This window comes from Plecotus auritus (assembly GCF_963455305.1).
Source record: "Plecotus auritus genome assembly, chromosome: 1".
NCBI classification, from domain to species: domain Eukaryota; kingdom Metazoa; phylum Chordata; class Mammalia; order Chiroptera; family Vespertilionidae; genus Plecotus; species Plecotus auritus.
The window spans coordinates 25,260,251-25,273,030 of NC_137770.1; the positions used below are offsets into that span (position 1 = coordinate 25,260,251).

Here is a 12,780-nt window from a genome sequence, read left to right on the forward strand (position 1 = left end):
AAACAGGAGAGAATTTGTAAGGGAGGGATAAGTAGATAGTCCAGAGGTTGCGAGAGAAAGATCAATGGGATGCAACGCTGGCAGGGTGTGGGGAAAGGGCACCCTCTCATTGAAGGGTATATTGATATAGTCTTTTTAGAGGCCAATTGGACAGTGTAAAAATTCAAGGAATACATATCATTTGATGTAAAAAATTCCACTTCTTGGAATGTATCCTATAGAAATACTTGTACATGTGCACAAGGTATTCACCGCAGATTCCTAAATTGGATATAACTTCGTGCTCTTTAATAAAATGGTAAAATACATTATGGTGTACTGTCAAACTTAGGAAAACTACATACTGGCTAAAAATATTTAAGTGCATATGAACCAACAAACAAACAAACAAAAAAAGGAGATATTGGGGGGGGGAACTCAGAAAAATACATGGAAAACTACACAAATCAACCTTTTCACTGGGGCGGGCTTCCTCTGAGGAGGAGACTTTATGTCCTCATAAACTATATGTATTTCTATTAGATTAGTTTATGATATGGCTACATGTATTACCTATACCATTAATTTTTATAAAGTATACACATAAATATAGTCTATAGAATAGGAATATGTGTAATATATAACTATATGCATTATTGTATTATAACCGATTATTATAACTACTAGAGACCCGGTGCATGACATTTGTGCATGGGTAGGGTCCCTAGGCTTGGCCGGCGATCAGGACCTATCGGGGGCCTTCTGGCTGCTGGCTGAGGCCTCCCTTCCCTAGCTGCCGGCTGCCTGCTGGGGCCTTCCTTTGTTTCGCGCTGCCCCCTGGTGGTCAGCGCACGTCATAGCGAGCAATCGAACTCCCGGTAGGTCAAACTCCTGAGGGGACACTTTGCATATTAGGCTTTTATATAGATAGATATATACATATATCTTTTCTTTGATTCAGCCCTTTATAGACTGTCTTCAACAGGAAGAAATTTGAAACTCTGGACACTTCTTAACTTTGCAATATTAGACTTAGTCAGACTTAAGAAAGTAGAGAGTATAGAAAATTATTAAGGGAATCCCCCAGAAAGTCAGAATGACAGAGAAATGGATAATTACCAGAGAAGAAATGATGACTCTAAGAAGCCCAAATGTTTACAAGGGCATAGTTGTGATAATGAAAACAGTGAACACTGATCTACCAATAATTATACAATGTTTCTACTGCAAGGATGGGAGGAAGGGAAATGTGGAAATTAAGGTTGGGTGTCAGTGAGAAGAGAAGGGGCAATGGATTCTCATTTTCATTATAAACCTTATAGAATTACTTAACTTTTAAATCATGTACCTGAATTATTGGGGGAACCAACCTTCAATATAGCCCCCAGTGATCCCCCCTCCTGTTATTCATATCCTTGTGATATCTCCTTACAAACTGAATAGAGCTGGCATGTTACAGAAATGACAGTGTGTATTTTTGAAATACCTAATTATAAAAGCTAAAACTAGAAAACTCTTAGAAGAAACATAGGGCAGAAGCATCATGACATTGGATTTGACAATTATTTCTTGGCTATGACATCAAAGGCACAAGCAACAAAAGAAAAAACAGGAAAATTGTACTTCATCAAAATTAAAAACTTCTATGCTTCAAAGGACACTATCAGAACAGCTAAAAAGCAGTCTACAGAATGGGAGAAAATATTTGCACATGATAAGGGATGACTATCCAAGACCTATAGATATCTCGCCCCAACCTCTGGAAAGAGACTGTGTTCACCAAGTCTCCCTATTAGGAATTCACTGACCATCCAGCAAACACCAATAAATACCACAGGCTTCGTGCAGAGGACCAGACTCCAGCTATGGCCAATAAGCAGTGTATTTATACAGGGAAAATAAAGTGAATTAATTAGGCTTAAGAAAAATAGAATTTTCATATGATCCAGCAATTCACTTTGGAAATATAACCAACAAAATTGAATGTAGGAACATGAATAACTATTTGTACACCCCGTTAATAGCAGCATTATTCGCAACAGCCAAAAGGGAGAGGCAGCCAAAGTATCCATCCACAGATGAACGGGTAAACAAAATGTGATAGAAGCACACAATGGAATATTATTCAGCCTTAAAGAGGAAGAAAATTCTGACACAGTTACAACATGGAGGGGCCCTGAAGATACGCTAAATAAAATACACCAGTCACAAAAGGACAAATACTGTAAGATTCCACTTATATGAGGTACCTAGAGTAATCCAATTCAGAGACAGAAAGTGAAAAAGTGGTTGCCAGGGGCTGGGAGAGAGAAAATGGGAGTTATTTTTTAATAGATACAGAGTTTCAGTTTTGCAAGATGGAAGGAGTTCTGGAAGTGGATGGTGGTGAGGTTGTACAATATAGGATATACTGAATGCTACTGAGCTATGTACTTAAATATTATTAAAATGGCAAATTTTGTTAGGTGTATTTTACCACAATTAACATGAAACATTTTAATGATGGTGTATAACTTCTGGGACTAGGTCATAAAAGACATTGTGGCTCCTGTCTTTCTCCTGAGTCATTCACTCCTGGGGAAGCCAGCTGCCATCTCATGAGGACACACAGGCAGCCCTGGGGAGAAGTCTGTGTGGTGAGGAGTGGGCCTCCTGCCAACAGTCAGCATGAACTCATCACCCACGTGAGGGTGAGCCATCAGGGAAGACGATCTTCCCGGCCCAGAGAAGCCTTCGAGTGACTGCAGCCCGCTTGGCTGACGTCTCCACTGCAGCCTCGTGAAAGAGCCTGAGCCAGAACCCAGCGAGGCTGCTCCTCAGTTCCTCACCCCAGAAACTGAGATAATGTTTACTGTTTTAAGCTGCTAAGTCTCGAGATTCTTTGTTGTGCAGCACTAGATAACTCACGCAATTACTTAGATGACAAATTTTAGAAGGCAAAGAAAAATTAGCTTCAAGCATTATCGTATCAGGGTGGCCTGCTATCCTACCACAGCACACTGCAGGGCACATTGTCCGGACGGGCTGCTGCTGGGCTACAATGCAGCTCGTCACGGAAGCCCAGAGATTCTCAACGGTCTGTGCTGAGAACACACACAAGTGTTGTCAAGTTTGATCAGCATGCGAAATATATGTATGTATGTTAACATGGTGCTACAGCTATGTCTGTCGGATGAATGCTAAGCTGGCTGGATCTTGGCATGCCATTGAGCAGGGTATATTTGCAATATGCAAGAGGTGAAATGTAACATCAAACTGGTGCCAAATACAGAGTGTATGTTAGAATATGAAGACACTTTCCCTCATGAGTACAGGAGAGTCAGGGCGGTAAATAAAAAACTACTCAAATAGCCATGTGACCCAGTGAATATAAATACAGCAATTTAAGGGACACTGTGAAATATTGCTCTACTTCAGCGATTTTCAACCAGTATGCCACAAGAATTTTTAAAACCTGCAATACCTGACAAAAGAGGCCAGGATCACTGACCTTTTTTCCTTTAGACCAAGCATGTCAAACTCGCGGCCGCCGGGCCACATGACAACAGCCAACACAATAGCCCTCTGGTGTGAATACTCTGTCTTGATCCATAAATATATAGACCATATAACAGACTTGGCATCTTACTGGTCACATCAATTAATAAGGTTGTATCTGACTGGTTAATTCTAGGTACCAGAAATCTTTATATACAAAGTATAGGTACCTGATTTTTTTTTTAAAAAGTCAATTTTAAAAAATTCACTTTGGAGCAAAAAGGATAGGTAATTATTATTATTTTGGTAAATCAATCAAAATTATACCTATTTTATTGGTCATATCAGCAAAAATATGTATTTTTTGGTGTGCCACATAATTTTAGTAATTAGCTTCTATGTGCCATGACATGAAAAGGTTGAAAATCCCTGCTCTACTTTGATACTCATTCCACCAGGTCCACCTGATGGAGTCCACTGGGTTGAGTACTGAGCCTTTTAACTCCTTGCCGTGTGTTGGGCAAAGTTCTAGTATGTGGAATTGTGCTGCCAACATAGAAAGGGTGACAACTGCTTCCACAGAAGGCATCTGACCAGCTTTAGTGTGAAGGGGCCTTTCCAGAGGCAGCCAGGGCGCATACCCTAGAGATAGCAAGCAGGTTGAGTTGTGGCTCTTGACCTGATGCATCTCAATTTTTGTGGTGCCAATGATAGGCATTAGCTAAAGAGCTGCCCAGGAGAAATTCAGGTCTGTGATTATGAACCTAGATATTTAAATCCACTCAGCATACATTAAATTAGCGGATATTATGTGTCAGAAACTGCATCCAGGGACAGGAGTATAAAGATGTATAAGTCTTGATTTCACAGGAAATGATAGCAGAAAGACATGAAAATCTAATTATAACAATCTAAAAATACTACAGCTACAGACAAGTAGGCCACCTCTGATGAGATGTGGTAGAAGGTGCAGAAAGGAAGGGTTGAAATTGCCTGAATCCAGAATGACAAAAAGAATCTGCCAGATCTGAATGGGGAAGTGAAAGACAGAGGAAACAGTAGGTATAAAGACTCAAAAATAGTCAAAACAAAACAAAAAAAATGTTCCTGACTTCTTCAGTTGATGTTAATTAAAAGGCAATGATGGGACAAAATCCCCTTAGTATGCACATCAGGCACTGCAGCTTTCCCATCTCACCCTCAGCCCTCCCCCACTCGCACGCCATGCTTCCTCAACTTCGCACTTCAGGCGAGCTCTTCCAGGCCTCTCTGCTTCACACACGTCTCTGCCATTTTCACCCGTCAAATAACAACCCAACCTCTGCAAACCTACGCTGGTCTTCCTCTGAGAGCTTTCCCTTGAGCCTCCAGGATACCTTTTACTGGCATGTTCTATACTGTGACTGTTCTTCCCAGTGACCATGTTTTACCCACTGGATCAACCATGAAGGCAATGAGTTCATTGCTCTGGTCTTTGTCCATCCAGAGCCTGGCAACATCCCAGTCACGCCATGTGTGCTGGAAGAACAAATGCACAAATCAATTCACACTCCTCGCTGGAGTGGTCCTATGTTCCACCCGCACAAGGGAAAATAGAACAGATAAACCTGTGAGGGGTTAGAAGAGTCGAAGCCCTGGGTTCCAGTCCTCACTTTAACACCAGGGAGGTGTGAGAATTTGCACAACCATTTAACGTCTCTGGGGTCTCAATTTTTAACACCTGTGAAACAGGATATGCTAGATAACATGGACATGTTTACAACAGTTCCCATTCGCTGAGCACTTACCCTGTGGCAGGCACTGTATGAAAGTGCTCTTCTTACGTCACTTAATTTTCATTTGCTCCTTACACTATCCCTAAGCAGCAGCCTCATTTAGAGATAAGAATAACAGGTTCAAAGAACTTACTTTAGGTGACATAGCTACTAAGTGACTCAAAAAGAAGGGATTAAAACTCATACTCTCAAACACTAAATTATAACATTTAGATACTGAGATCCTAGATATCTTAAAAGAATTTGGCCCTCCTCGAGCCATATGACAGCATCTCTGAGAAGATGCCTTCAGGTGATGGGGTCTGAGTGACAGGGGCATGCAGACGCTCCAAAGTTCAATCTTAAAAGGGGGAACAGTCTTAGTGAGTGGAAGATCTTAGAGAAAGAAAATGCAGGATGAGCCCTAGCTGGTTTGGCTCAGTGGATAGAGAGCATCAGCCTATGGACTGAAGGGTCCTGGGTTTGATTCCGGTCAAGGGCACGTGCCCCTAGGTTGTAGGCTTGATCCCCAGTGTGGGGTATGCAGAAGGCAGCCAATCAATGATTCTCTCTCATAATTGATGTTTCTATCTCTCTCCCCCTCTCCCTTCCTCTCTGAAATCAATAAAAATATGTTAAAAAAAAACACCTATTTTTTTAAAGAAAATGCAGGATGAGATGACATGGAAAGAAGAGACTGAAAGGACAGCCTGGAAGAAAGTGAGGGCAGGGAGAAGGAAACAGGAAGGGACCCTGAGCTGCACTGCTGCCGAGGGGCTGGGACGAGGGAGAATGATGAAGGGGTCGGGTGCTGTTGATGGGCAGAGCTGCGGGAGGCAGGTGGCCATGCTGGGAAGGGTCTATCAGGATAGCAATTCCAGCCTAAATTGGGAAATGAGATGGGACTACCTTGCTTCTCCAAGCACTGAGGGGGTTAAAAGAGAGCTCAGCCTGGGCCTGAGGGGAGAAGGGGGAGACTAGTAAGAAAAAGAATGACCCCATGGGCCTGAAAGGAAGAACCTGCAGACTGAAAGAGAGGTGATGACAGGGAGTGCCTGGAATGGACCACTTAATGCTTTAAACCTGTGCCAAGCTGAGTAATGTGGGGCTGAACTTGTGATTTACCTCAGCTCTGGGAGAGATTAGCCTGTGTATCATCAGCAGCATAAACAAACATTACTATTTCATAGTGGTAAGTATTATTAATACTGAAAAGACCTAACCGTGTATAGTGCTTCAGACTTCACAAAAGCAGGTTTACGTATATGATCTCATTGAACTCCCATGACAATCAGGCATCATCACTTTCCACATGGCACAATTGGGCTGAAGTTCTGTCAAATGATCTACCCCAAGTTAGGAAGTTCCAAGTGGACCTGGGACTGGCACCTAGGTCTTCTCCTCCCTGGCCCAGGGTTCTTTCTGTAGGAATAAAATATAGTGCTTGCCTTTAATAGACTTACAACTCAGGAGAGACAGAACAAAGACATAAAAGCTAATTACACAAGGAGCATATACTGTACTCCAAACAAGTAGAGCAGCTAGAAAGGTTTGAGGTGACAGCAGCCTGGACGGGAGAAAGAGATTGCTAAGCTGGAGTACAAGGAGGCAGGGAAAGCTCAGAGAGGGGTATTCTACCTACCCAGGTCCTCCCCCACAGCAGAGCACTTGCAAGTGCATCTATTCAACAAATATTTATTAATTGACACTGTGTTAAATGCTGAGGATTCAATAGTGAACAAGATCTGCAGTCAAGAAACTGACTCCCAAACTGAACGTGTTCGAATTGCATGCTGGGGGGGTGTCACCTGTTCTTTTGAAAAAGAGAGATGGTTTATTTTCAGAGTGATGCTCCAATCCATCGGAAAAATGTCGGAGCTCCAGTTTTTCAAACCTTACGACTTTCCCAAAATAGAAGTGGATTCTGTTTTCCTCTCCTTGGGCAAGAGATCAGAAAGGGTCATCGCTGAAAGGGGAACAGGGAGCATTAAAGTGGCTATTTCATGGCAGAGTCAGAGTAAGAAGAAAAAGCAAGAGGGTGTGTTTAGCAACTTACTCCACACTATTATAGTTACCCTCCCGGCATCCAAGCTCCATTGTGTATACTATGCACATATAGTAAAGAAAAATGTGATATGGGAATACAGTGAGAGAGTCTGCAAAGTGCTGAAACAGCATACCTGGCAGCTGCTAAAACAAAACTTCAAAGATTTGGCTTCTTTGAAAAGCCATCAGGCAGCACCGCACCCACTCCCCCTCCTAGCCACAGCTTCCCTGGGAGCTAATACACGTAACCACTTGTAACCACTTCCGCGTGTTTGGCTCTGTTCCCCAGGGCTATAGCCGCTCTATATGCCAAGTCAGAACTGCCAGCCAAGCAGGTGGGGGCTGGGGGCTCGGTTAGTGTAGGGAAGCAAGACCTCTACCCAATATCTAGCCATGGCGTATCTCGGAGAATAAAATGATGCTGGGATCTGCATATAAAGCCCCTTCCTTTCCATCAACCCAGCTCTGATTGGCTAGAGACACTGCTAATACAGAAGCTCTGGGCTTTTGAGATTCCCAAGGCACTAGAATATGCTCCTCCCAGCACCACAAATTAGTTCAAGAACAGCATCTGTGGGAAATCTCTAGATCTAAACAAAAGAGGCTTGACATCTACAGAAGAACCTAAGAGGATAATCAAGATTATGCCTTTCTGAGAAACTCATTTCTTTGTATTTTTTTAATCCACTGACCAAGTTTGGGTCTGTATCACATCTTCTAGGTCAGTGGTTGGCAAACTCATTAGTCAACAGAGCCAAATATCAACAGTACGATTGAAATTTCTTTTGAGAGCCAAATTTTTTAAACTTAAACTTCTTCTAATGCCACTTCTTCAAAATAGACTCGCCCAGGCCGTGGTATTTTGTGGAAGAGCCACACTCAAGGGGCTGAAGAGCCGCATGTGGCTCGCGAGCCGCAGTTTGTCGACCACGGTTCTAGGTCAACCATCTAGTTTGGTGCTGCCCAATATGGTAACCATGAGCCACATGTGGCTTTTGAGCATTTGAAATGTGGCTAGTATGACTAAAACTGAATTTTTCACATTATTTAATTTACATTAAAATATCCACATGTGGACTGTAGTTACTTACATATTGGACAGCACTGAACTAATCATTTATTCACCAAACATTTTTTTTTAATATATATTTTATTGATTTTTTTACAGAGAGGAAGGGAGAGGGATAGAGAGTTAGAAACATCGATGAGAGAGAAACATCGATCAGCTGCCTCCTGCACACCTCCTACTGGGGATGTGCCCACAACCAAGGTACATGCCCTTGACCAGAATCGAACCTGGGACCTTTCAATCTGCAGGCCAACGCTCTATCCACTGAGCCAAACCGGTTAGGGCCATTTCTTTTTTAAAAAAATATATTTTATTGATTTTTTACAGAGAGGAAGGGAGAGGGATAGAGAGCTAGAAACATTGATGAGAGGGAAACATCAATCAGCTGCCTCCTGCAACACCCCCTACTGGGGATGTGCCTGCAACCAAGGTACATGCCCTTGGCTGGAATCGAACCTGGGACCCTTCAGTCTGCAGGCTGACACTCTATCCACTGAGCCAAACCGGTTAGGGCCACCAAACATTTCTTAAGCACTCTGCACTGGGAACTGTAGGGCTATAAAGATGTGTTAGACTCAGGATTTGGCCTCAAAAAGCTTACAATCTAATACAGGAGGTAAGACAAATACACAAGCAACCATAATATAACAGAAGGAGAAGTGGTAAGAGTCCTGGCAGAGGTAAATAGATAACAGCAGAACTTGGAGTAGGGAGATGGGTGGCCTGACATGTATCCCCCAAACTAACGACTCAGGTAGGGAATGCCAGTAAGTCTATCAAATGAAGGACTTTGAGGAGGGAGGAACTACTATAAAGAACTCCAAGCCTGGTATGGCTCAGGGGTTGACCAGGAAGTCACTGGTTCGATTCTCTGTCAGGGCACATGCCAGAATTGTAGCCTGATCACCAGTGTGGGGTGTGCAGGAGGCAGCTGATCAATGATTCTCCCTCATCATTGATGTTTCTCTCTCTCTCTCCTTCTCCCTTCCTCTCTGAAATCAATATCCTATATAATAAAAGGGTAATATGCAAATCAACTGAACGGCAGAACGACTGGTTGCTATGACGCACACTGACCACCAGGGGGCAGATGCTCAACGCAGGAGCTGCCCCCTGGTGGTCAGTGCTCTCCCACAGGGGGAGCACCGCTCAGCCAGGCTCATGGCTGGCGAGTGCTGCAGTGGTGGCTTTTCATCTGCAGCAGTGCTAAGGATGTCTGTTGGACATCCCCCGAGGGCTCCTGGACTGCAAGAGGGTGCCGGCCAGGGTGAGGGTCCTCCCCTCCCCGACCCCGAGTGCACGAATCTCGTGCACTGGGCCTCTAGTATTCTAGATGCATGAAATTTGTGCAAGAGTAGGCCTTCCTTTCTCCAGCTGCCGGCACCGGCCTCCCTCTGGCACCCAGGACCCGGGCTTCCCTCGCAGCCCCAGCTTCGTCTGGAAGGTCTTCTGGAAGGATGTATGGTCTAATTAGCATATTACGCTTTTATTATTATAGATGAACACCAAAAAGCTGAAACATCACAGAATCACATTCAGCTAACGTAACTTATAGGTCAATCCATGTGAGAAGTCTGGAGTAAAAAGATAAGTTATCTTACACTGGACTATCAAGGATGATGGGTGTCCTTTAACTCAGAAGGATCTTCTAGGAATGGCTTTTACGACTCCCATTGGTTACGGAGTAGGGGGAATGACGGTAATAGAAAGGTTCTCTGCCTTTTCTTCTTTTTCCATACCTTGCCTCTACACCCACTCCCATCCCCCATATTGTGCAGGGCTTCTTGCTTGTAGGGCACTTTGATTTTGGATAACTAGAAGAAAACTGAATAAGGTCCAAAGAGAAACAGTAAGGAATTCATGACTTGGGAGGGGCTATGTGAGCTCTATCAGTAAACTCAATAGAGAGGGAATAGGGCTTTTTCCAGTGTTTAGTTCACTAGGGTGGGAAGAGCCACAAAGATCCATTCTCTAGGAATTAAAATCCTGCACTTAGCTGGAGCTTCCTGTGAATTATATCTTTTAGGACAAATCCAGTGGATGAGGAATAGAAGAAAAATCCTAATGACATCTGCTTGGGAGACCAGGGAAAGGCTGGTTGAGCTGAGCCTTGTAGGGGAAAAGGGTTTAGACATGCAGGTGAGGAGTAGGGTGTCCATTCACTCATTCTTTTAAAACTAGAGGCCTTAGCATGAAATCTGTGCATGTGGGAGGTCCCTCGTTCTGGCTGGTGATCGAAGCATGAGCGTCTGGTGTGGAAGGGCAGGTGCCAGCTGACCTCTGGGCCCTGGGCAGCACCTGGGCCCCCAGGCTCCCGAGCACTCCCCTCCGTCTGAGTCATCGGACCCCCGCCCGGCTCCCTCAGCGCCTGGGAGCTGGGTGGCGGCCCCACCCCCCTGCCGCTGGTCACTGTCTGCGGGGCGATCGGGCCCCGCTCGTACCCGCCTTGGCCTGGCACCACCCGCTCACCTGCTTCACCATCCTGCCACGGCCCTGCTTTCATCAGGGCCCATCAGGGCCAGCAGCGCCTCCACTGTCAGCGCTGTGTTGCTGACGCCTGCCAATTTTTGCACCGCCCCCTGGTGGTCAGCGCATGTAATAGCAAGCGGTTGAACTCCCGGTGGAGGAGACAATTTGCATATTAGGCTTTTATTATATAGGATTTGTTCTTTATTTTTAAGTACCTATTTACCAAGACAGTAGGCCTTTTAGTTACATGAACTATAAAGTCTCCTTTACAGTTAGGGCTGTGTTTTAACTAATATATTGTTTCCAATAGAAATGCTCTGCCTCAGCCAGGCTGATTCTCATTCACTGTCCCTTGAAAATACCCAAACACCTTGTACATTATCTTCCTGTTTCCCCTTCTCCTTTCCTTCACCTGTCTGTAGCCTATACGTAAGCTAGGCCTCCACAAACCCTACCTAAAACCCTTCCTTGGAGAAGTCTTATCTTTCCACCCATTTTTAGTATCCTTTGTAAATTGTGAACTCCTCTGAACCCATATGACCCTTTTAATATTTAATAACTCACTTGATATTTCATGTGCAAAAAATAAGTAAACATACACAGGGCAGTGTTCTTTAGACTACCCTGCTGAGCTGTCAACTTTAACTCAGGGAGTGCAGATCACGTTTCTCTGACCCTCTCATAGATCCACACACAGTGTCAAGCACAAATGTACAATTATCTCTTAATTGGTTAGTATCAGCTCTTTGCCTATCTAAGTCCCATCTATCCTTACAGATCCACTGCACACACCTTTTTTTCCCAGGAAGTCTTTGCTACTTTCTCCCATCAGAGTGATCAATTTCTCCCCTGAACTTGGACCACTTACAGCATAATCCTCTCATTCAACAATTAAGCACAGATTGTTTAATAATACTTCATTAGTAAGTTAAATGACTGAACTTTCCTCCCTGATGAGAGACCTTGTCTACCACCTCCTTCAGAGCTCAGCCCAATGCCGTACACCCATATGCATGTTAACTTTTTGGGGATAACTTTGTTTCAGCAACTACCAGACGAAGCCATTTCCCAGCTGAACATTACTTATTACCAGTTTTACCTTTATTCTTTTTCAAATGTTTCAATATACTAAATACTTGATCAAAAAGTTTACAAAACTCTCCTTTTGGGGGCTTGTATTTCAAATGTCAGTATTGGGTTCAAGCAGCTAGCAAGATATTTGAGAGCCCTAACAACATAGGCAGAGCCTTTCATTTACTCCAAGTATGTCAAACTCGCCCCGGCCGCCAGTTTGACATGCTCAGTTTACTCAATGTTCCTGGTGCAACCCAGTTTCAGAAGAACATAATTTGATTTCCTCTGGCCTTTAAGTACTTTTATGGTTTCTTTACCTGCTGTGCCAGGAATCCTACTCATCTAAATCCTTCTAAACTATAATCACATTACTGAGATGCACCCATATTTTATTTTCATCACAAAAAGACAGTAAAACTTATTTTGAAGAACAAGGCTAAACGTGGTATTGATTATTGGCTTTGAAGCCAAATTCATACAAGTCTTAGCCTGATAATTCACGAAAGCCAAAAACATCCCTTTACTGCCTCTGAAGCATAAATATGGTTCAATTAGGACGAGAGCTCCACTGTTCCTTATTGCGAACACCTGGGCCTACCATACGATGCAACATTTTGAATTCCTAATTCCCTTCCCACCTCCCGCCTTATTCTCACCTCTCAAAGAACACTTGGCTTCATACTTAAATCGCCTTTAAAGTTTAGCTTCTCGCCCTAACTGGTGTGGCTCAGTGGATAGAGCGTCAGCCTGCAGACTGAAGGGTCCTGGGTTCGATTCCGGTCAAGGGCATGTACCTTGGTTGCGGGCACATCCCCAGTAGGGGGTGTGCAGGAGGCAGCTGATTGATGTTTCTCTCTCATCAATGTTTCTAACTCTCTATCCCTCTCTCTTCTTCTCTGTAAAAAAATCATA

General features: G+C 43.8%; 1 protein-coding gene across 10 annotated transcripts in view; it reads right to left on the reverse strand.

Annotated features, from left to right (window-relative positions):
- Window positions 1-12,780, reverse strand: part of TTLL5 (tubulin tyrosine ligase like 5) — a 257,649-nt gene that overhangs the window by 96,424 nt on the left and 148,445 nt on the right. The window lies entirely within an intron of this gene.